At 37.4% G+C, this 9,424-nt stretch overlaps 1 long non-coding RNA gene across 1 annotated transcript; it reads right to left on the reverse strand.

The window, feature by feature from the left end:
* Positions 1-6,114: 6,114 nt before the first annotated feature.
* Positions 6,115-8,515, reverse strand: LOC131269843 (uncharacterized). The gene is made up of 4 exons (XR_009179020.1): positions 8,313-8,515; positions 8,063-8,175; positions 7,220-7,281; positions 6,115-6,668 (listed from the first exon to the last, which is right to left on the reverse strand). It is a non-coding gene; the product is annotated as an uncharacterized LOC131269843 (long non-coding RNA).
* Between the last annotated feature and the right edge of the window lie 909 nt (positions 8,516-9,424).

Here is a 9,424-nt window from a genome sequence, read left to right on the forward strand (position 1 = left end):
AACCAATCGAGGAGGAGTACATTACGGAGTACGAAGTCAAACGCCGAAACGATGACACATTTTTAACTATTTGAAATATCATCAAAATAGCACAGAGCTAAAAAAGGGTCACTAGCTCTTGCAAAAGCGATACGCTTCCTGCGTTCGTTCCCTAAACATATATTTTTTTGGCTAGCAAAAGCTTATATACAAATTAAATGTTTTACAAAATGTGTATTCTTGAACTCCGACACCAACCTCATCGTGGTGCTAGCTGGAGTAAGATCTCGGAACGTATTAAGTTCTTCAGCACTTTGTGCAACGATCGTATCCTAATTTATTTATTTATTTATTTATTCAGGCTTACAAAGCAAAAATAAAAAAGTGTCTGCAAAGGCAACAGGTAAGATGATAGCAAAACATTTGCAAATATTTTTCACCAAAACAAATGATTTCCTTTTCCAGACGCTAATATATGTAGCAGATACAGCCAAAAGAGAAGGCACAACTCCTCGGAATACATTATGGGAACTGTTCAACGTTTTTTAATTACATATCGGTACCTTTTCATCCCGGTAGCCTTTCGGTAGATAGGACAGGCCCAATTCGTACTCGGAGAAAAAACTAAACTAAATTAAATATGTTTTCCATTTCAGTTCAAACTGTGCACTGTGTAGAAAAAATCCTAGGGAAGCTGATTCAATCGAAGCTTAACGGACATGGGCTGTACCAGATAACTTTATATAATAATTCCTACATCCTAGGGAATTTCACAGAGACATCTTGCTGTGCCGCTAAACACTCGACAAACAAATCCTTTTATTGAAAGTCGATCGATAATATTGTTTACCAAGAGTGCTTTGCAACATAGCAAGGCAATTTTACACCACACAGTATAGTAACACTCAGTTTGATTTCACTCATCTTGGGCTGACAGAGACTTGCTACCCTCTCTACTTGTAGAACTTCGTCCACCGTTTAGCCGAACTTTCATACCAAGAGGCTTTACTTTACCTTTTTTTAAAAGATTGCAGCGCTCTTCTCGGATGAAAACAGCTTCTGGCACTGTTTCTGTGACGAAATGATCTCTGATCACCGAAAGCACAGGAATATCATCAGCAAACTTCGCTCTCACCCATTCTCAATTGTTTGCATCACCTATCCGCATCTACTGTTCCAACGCGGATCAGTTGTTTGGATGACCGTTCATCATTGTAAATGGCTCTGGTTCTGTTTTTCCTGTAATGTTCTTTCCTGTAATTGTAAGTACCACTGCACCACCTTTTTAATGTTTTGTTAACTTATCGTCTTATTTCTCTCGTTTTTGCAGCCTTGAATTAAAAAAGTATCCTTTAGATTTTTCGGCGATTCCTTATATCCCTATTCAATCGTATTTGTAAGCGTTCCTGAAGCGACCATTCTATAATCCATTGCATGTTAAAGCATGTTGATTAGCTCATTAAGGTGGAGCCTCTTTGAAACACTTTTTTGCTGATAGATCCTGTAATTTAATTTTTCTGGTTCCGTGTCTACCAACCTTCTGAACTTGTCCACTTGTGCTATCATTTTTGGTCCATAACGTAATGAAAAAAACTGGAAAATTATTTTTGTTTATTTGAGCTGCAAGAAATTCTGCAAGAAGTTATTTTAATTGTTCAATAAAAGGTTATCATAAGAAACCCGGCCTTTTCGCGATTTTACGTTGGGTTGTGTTTGACCGGGATGAAAAAGAGAGATGATATCAAGAATGATGAGAAATAGATTAGATTTAGTTTTTGCGTGATGCGATCGAAAACGTTGACAATTTCTTTTATGTGGATATTATGTATACATTATTTCGTGTACACATAATTAAAGAAGAACAGTTTTGCATCTTTATAACACGATAAGATTTATGTGCTTTAATTTCGAACACAGGATCAATCACTTTAATTAATCAACCATAGCAAGATCAATTTCTTGATTAATATCGATCCATGCAAGGTACCGTATGATAAGCAAGGCCTAACAAACTCTCGGAATCATCCGACGCATGGCATCTGACTTTACAGATTTCATGTGTCTCAGAACCCCCTACTGCAGCTTGGTTAGATCTCATCTTGAGTTCGCTCGTGTGCCTAGTTGGAGCGATATCGGGTTTTTGAAGTACCCGACATACTGGTCCGATCTGTTCTGAGACTGCGAGTCTCAGCGGCTCTAAGGCTCAGACGCTGTACATCGAGCGCACACCTTATGATCCTGGGGACCAATGAGCAGGATACCTTCTCGTGCCTGTGTACGCGGGGCCTGGCACGCCTGTCTCGTGTGCAACGACATCAGCTCACATCATGTGAGGCTGCTCACTGATCAGAAACAACTCAATTTTGTGTTTGATAACAAGTTCGCAAAAAAGACGACGGTGTGACATGCAATCTGCATCTGCGGGCACAAAACGGCACCGCAATGACGTCGGACGTTTACAGAACCCAATGTTTGGAGAAATGGATTCTACCATTTATCAAAGCGCACAGGGGCAAAGTTGTTTCTTGGCCCGATTTGGCGACCTGCCATTATTCCAAGGTGGCCTTGAGTGGTACAGGGCCAATAAGATCAACTTTATCCCTAAAATGACGAATCCACCAAATTGCCCAAAGTTTCGCTCCATCGAAAAATACTCGACAATCAGCAAACTACGTCTTAGACGAAGTGGTGGGACAGGAAGGAGAGCTGATGTTAGAGCCGAAGCCGATACGTGAGTTTATTAGAACCTGCAACACGTAAATATATAGTAAAAAGCTATTTTTATAATGACGACGTAACGCAATGGTCGACGACCCAACGATCAAAGGAACTGTGAAGCACCCGGTGACTGAGCGGCTGGAAATAAGGGTGGAAATGAACATGGAAGGAACGTTATATGCCTGTCAATTTATGTTTATAATTTGATTCTAGGCAGTTTCAACGTGGAAGCGTTCAGAATGAATTCAAAAACCTTCTGGGAATTTATCCCTTAAGTGCCTTAACGAAGGAGCATTTAAACGAAACGAATACTGCGTATTGTTTGTTTGATTCAAACTCGACAATTAATTTGTTTGCTGTTTGAAACACAAAGTTTTCAAACTAATCGCAATATTAGTTATCGAGCAAAGTTTTTTATCATTGAAGCAATTGAAAAGAAAATGCTTTTTACTTCATTGAAGTTAGAAGTTGAGATTAAAATGTAAACTCGGCTAAGTGTCGATGACAAATTTATCCCTATAAAAAAATCTAAAAGTGACGGTGTATTTCCGGCATCGATGTCTCTGACTGGTAACACATACTCAGGCGAATAGAATCTTTGTGACGCCTTTGCCACCTTCTTTTCTTCACTGTATGACAGTGCATCAACATTGGTTTATTCACAATTCTTGGAGCCATTCAAAAAGCAAGTAGATATTCCCTTGCCATCCATCACCGAAGAAGAGGTGTTCTCTGCTGTTAAGGACCTTGTACCGATCTTAACAAAAATCTTGAACAAATCAATCCTTATAGTCTCGAAGCTTTCCGTTCCTTTGGAAATCATCATGGATGTTCCCTGTTCACAAGAAGACGGACCGGGGTGATATCACCATGCTATTCGCGTGTAGAAAATTGTTTGAGCTACTTATAGTCAAACATCTCCAGCGAGGATTTCGACTTTCGATCTTTTCTGTTCAACATGGTTTAATGCCAAACAGATCCATCGATACTAACATAATGTGCTTCTTGATCTTTATACGGGCTTCCTCACTGACTTCGACTACGTCAACCATGCCTTGCTGCTTGATAAATTGACAAGGTATGGTGTTCATGGTGGCCTTGTCCAGTAGATTCAGAGTTTGTTGACTGGAAGATGCATTCAAGTCAGCATTGGTTCGAGCTTTGGTGCTCCATTCTGCAACATGAATTAGCAAAAATGGTTTCACTGCTTCAAAACAATACAGTCAAGCAAGCAATGCTGCTAGATCTACAGATGAAAAGCCATAGCATCGAAAACGAAGAGAAAATATATGAATAAACTATTAAAACTGTATTAGAAGGCATAACACCGTATCAAAATATGAATCCTCCAGAAAGTCAAATACAAACTCTAGTTGACAAAAAAATAATGATCAATACCGCCAACACCTGTTTGGAGACTTTGTGAGTCGTATAAGAGTACAAGGAAAATTATCTGACCCAAACCTCAACCTCAACCTCAATTATGCACGGAGCCTCAACCATACGCTTCCAAGCCCCCATTGCGCCAGCAATCGGGGTGAAGGTTAGCCGTGCCCAGCAACAGCCTAGACGTCGGGTGTTTCCTACATTATGGCGAAGTTACACAAATATCAATCAAGATTTCCAACCCTGTATATATTAGTGCAGCAATTTTTATGTAAACCAGCCACTTCTGTACCCTGTGAAAGAGTATTTTCGAAAGCCGGACAAATTTATAATGACAAGCGATCGCGATTAAATCCAAAAAAAATTGACGAAATTACTGTTCCTTCATCACAATGACTTTTAGATTGATTGAAATAAAAAAACACTAAATTATGTGAAAGTTTCATATTGTTTACGAACGTCTTTAGGTATAGAAACGAATATATTTTATAGATAGTATCGTTTAGTACAGTTAATCATAGTATAATATTGCATATAGTGAATAGTTCATGAACTCTGTATTACAATGCTATGAATTATGTCTGACTGAACTGCAAAGAGAAAATGAAGTTTAGAGTATTTGATTTCAATAAAACTAAAAATAATTGACAATGTTCACAAAGTTTTTGGACTTATGGACAGCATCGAAATGTATATAAATTATATAAATGAATAATGAATATATAGCTAATATAGTTTAGTTAAGGCTAAGAATATATTGTACATAGTTGATAGTTTATGAACTCTATTGCAACGATATGAATTATGGTTGATTGAACTGCGATAAAACCACAAACCACAAATAAGATGCATAAGCATAACAAATATTCTCTTGTTAAATATTCTAGTATTGAATACTTTTTAAAATGTTTTTTTTTTTTAATGTATGTGATATTTTACGATACATCAGATTTTACAATGCGGTGAAAGTAGTGAACTGGCAAATATTTGTAGTTTAACATTATAACCAATTTGAAGAAAAAATCGGTCCTGGGACGTGCGGAAGAATCACCGCACACGCTCACTTCACCTCACTGAACTGGACCGCACCTGATCTTTCTAAAGAATCATCTTTCCCAGACCGAGCACCTTTTGCGGCCACATTTTGTATGTAAGGGAGATGTCACGGAGACCGAGCACCTTTTGCGGCAACATATTTTATGTAAGGAACATGGCACGGAGAGGCACTTCTGTTCGTTAAGCTACAAAAAACAAAAAGAGGAACAAATTCGCGCCAAAACGAGTGCAGCTCGTGAAGCAAAGAAAGTCTCTGTAGGTCAAGGTTTCAAAAGCGAAGTCCGCTGCAAAAAATGCTAAATTGACTATTTGATTGCTGTTGAAATGTATTTCTATCATTTCAAGTTGATCATTGAATATTGTTGAATAAAGCAGTTGAATGTAATGAACTACATCCATTTTGTTTTAAGTGCGCCAAGTAAGACACATTACAATAACTAGGCGCCAAAATAGAAACATGATGTTCCACACAAAGAGTTTGTGTAATTTGAAGAAATATTAATCTTCGTGTTTTTCATTTATTTTAGTAATATTCTATGGTAGTTAGGCTATCACTGTGCAAAAAAAAAGCATCATTTGACCGAACATTGCATTTGTTATTCAACTTTGTATACACAGTTTCCTCAACAGCACCAAATACGGTCCATCAACGGTATAAGATAATTAAATATGCTCCAGAATGAGATCACGAAGAATACATATCATGGAAGACTTTTGTGCAAGTGTTGCGTAATAACGGTCCGATGTGTAGCAAAATTGAGAGGTAGAGGGCGCTAGGAACTACGACCGATCATCGCTGCTGATAATCAGTATATTCTGCCACTAATACGCGGTGATCGGAGTAGTGGTAAAGGCGAACGCGCAAAACCGACAGCTAATCGGGTCAGGGCAACGCCTGATATCCGAAAATTAGCAAAGGGTAAGGACCGAGGTTGTAGCGTGACAGGCCAGAAAGTGATAAAAGGACGCGCGGCAGAGGATAACGGGTCTTACTTTCTGGGCAACGGAGAAGACTCACGTTGTAGTTTTTAACTCAACACCAATCTATTTCATTTTTTTATTACTATTGACTGGAATAAAAGAGTTCAAAAAAAGCGTAACCATCTTCTCATTGCCGGCCGAAAGTGAGTCTGTTGCGTTGCAACAGCAAGACTATACATGGGAAGTAATGATGTAGACTTTTCTATAACTAATAAATGTAATACAGTTTAACATAAACCGACAAAGAAAAGTGAATTTTAAATTATTATAAAATAAAAGGATGGCAAAGTTCCACTACTCATTTTTTCAGCAATAGCGTCATTTCTCTTGCCATCATCTCATCAACAGGAATAGTTATAAGCTCAAAAAGGTTCAATAAAATACTTATCTGATCTCTGACTGGAAGTACTAACTCTTATTGAGCCCCCACGTTCGCTGCATTCTCTTCATTGAACTTGATTGCACAGCAAAAAAGATTATGCACTAACGATTGATTAAATCTGCATCAAATTTCTAACACCGTATCTATTTCAAACACCGTATTGAATCTGAAAAATAAAACGACGTTTACATTCATTAATTTACTGTATAAAAAATAAAGAAAATAACAGGTATACTACTTTCACCTATAAGTTCAGACAAACGACACATTGATCAACATGCATTGAAAATATAAACTAATGAGAATTATTGAATGGAGGGGCCCATGACGCATGGGAGGCGCGAGGAAAGCTTAATAGAGCTTGACCGATTCACCCATCAACAATCGAATACAATTTCTTTTCACTTAAAACATTAAAAAAGAAAATCAAAATGGTAAAAATGCTATGCTTTGGATAGACGAACCGAAGAAACCATTCATAAAAATCCTGACCAACTCAGCAGACTTATGGAACCATATGGAGACATAAAAATCTTTTTTTTTTACTATTTTTAACAGATCAACCAAACATAATGTTTTTTTTACAATACAATTTCAATTAAGTTGAACAATGAAGAATTTCGATAATCAAAGGGTTGAAACGATTTTCGTAAGATAAGGACTTTTTTCAATAAAAAGTTTTAATACTAAGAGAATCTTAAAATTCATAATACTCACCATACTTAACACAATCGATTTCATCACTGGCAATCAGAGGAACAACCGTATCGGAAACAATTCTGAAATAGATTCACGCATTTATATCAACATTAGTTTTCATAGTATTCAAAGGATCAAAACAAAAACTACTCACAATTAGTCAATCTTATTTGTATTTTTAAAACTACACGCAAATATGCTTTAACGAATGATTGTATACATACTCTAATTAACACGTTAAGTGCTACGCGTAATTTGCACTCCTTACCGTTCTGCCGGAGATTCGTAGCAAACCATCGACGGCGAGCGAGGCAGTACATTCATGTTTAATCATGTCTCGACGAAACAAAACGAGGCAAAACAGGGAAATGATAATACGGTCAGACTGTCAAACAAATGATTCTAATAATGCGGGACCTAAGGTATGCTATTGAAAAACTTACTACGCTGTCGGTCCCGAAGCGCCTGTGTCCCTACCAAACCGGCTCTGTTGGTCCGAGCGAGCCGACGCCGGCATACGGGAAAGAACGCCGTCGGCCCCGCGGGACCGACGTAGTGCTTAACGTGTTAAAGAAACGCAAGACGGATCATTCTCAAAATCACTATAAAACGCATTCTATCCGGACACCTCAAATTGTTTTTGCTCATTCAATACATATATGCGTGAAAAGATTAATGATTTCACATTTGACACTCTTCAATAATTTTTACACAATCGAACAATCTGATTTTCATAATCTGTGATCGTGAGATTATCTTGAGAAACATTCATTTAGCTGAAACTTACAGAGGCTTTGACCATTTTGGCCATTAGTCTCTCTATTTCAAGATTAACGACAGTAAAACTGCATTGTTACTTACCACACTTTACACAACTGTTCTCGTTTTTTCCATTCCTTGCATGACGTAACCAAATTTCGTAGAGTATTGTTCAGGGGCAAGCACTTCCCACATGCAATCAAATTGATGCTGCACTAGAATCAAAAGGAAAAATATAGATTTCATGAATGGCTGACTAATCTATTGAGAAAAAACTTTTTCTACAATAGTTCGTCGTAACTACCACGAGTCTAATAATTACAATTTAGTCAAGATGCACTGCCTGACTTACTTTGTGATGTTGCCTTTTCCGCAATGACATGCCATTGCCCGCCCCATTTTCGACAAGGAAAATTTAACTTTGCTTTTAATAACGATGTAAAAACACGCTTCATAGTGAGCGATGAAACACCAAACTGTTAGAATGTTCACATTGAACAGCATTTCAATAAATAAAAATCGGGAAATATACACCTAGGTAAGAAGTATAGCATGCTTTTTTCACAACCGGAATCCAACCAACTAGTGTTGGCAGAATCCAGATTCGGAAGATCCGAAGATTCGATTCCTAGACGGATTCTAAAGATTTGGGTCCCATTTGACGGATTCTAAAGATTTGATAAGGATTCGAATCAGATTTGATTGGTTTGGGACTCGATTTGATTCGATTCTAACTTTATCATAAACTGTTTGAAGCGACTCACAATGATATGAGTCGAATTAGTCACATAACTAGTCGATCTAGAGATAATGTAATTGATTTAAGTTTACTCAAATCGAACACTAGATAGAATGTCCAATGGACATAGATTGATTTGTTTGCGCCGTTTGCAAGTGGAACGTTTTTTTTACAAAGAAATACAGTACAATCTCCATTATCCAAGTTGGTCTACCCAAAAAAAAAACCCATTTCATCAGGACCAGATCATTTTCACCGGATTCTGAATCGGATTTTGGGGATTCAGATTAAGATACACAATTTCCAGACCGATTTTGATTTGTTTGCATGATGATGATGAAACTCGGATAAATCGGTTAGTCTGCATATTCCCTCAAAGGACTAGATTGTTCGTGTTGTTTGAATACAATTAGAAGAATAATGTCAACTTTACTGATATTCCTATTTAAATCATTCATTGAATTAAACACATCATATGAAAAATCGGCATTAGATGCGCATGTATGATATGACGGATTGGGATTCGGATTCGAAGTACCGGATCTCAGAATGGATTTGAATCGAAAGATTCGAACCCCTATAGGATTCAGTTTCCCCATCACTACAACCAACAACTGACAGCTGGAAGCCAATGCATATCTAGACATAATTTCTCAAGACAAAAAACAAATTATTTGCGGTTGTAGGCTTATGTACTAAAAAAATTAACATTCGTTTTCCAAATT

This window comes from Anopheles coustani, assembly GCF_943734705.1.
Source record: "Anopheles coustani chromosome X unlocalized genomic scaffold, idAnoCousDA_361_x.2 X_unloc_1, whole genome shotgun sequence".
Taxonomy (NCBI): domain Eukaryota; kingdom Metazoa; phylum Arthropoda; class Insecta; order Diptera; family Culicidae; genus Anopheles; species Anopheles coustani.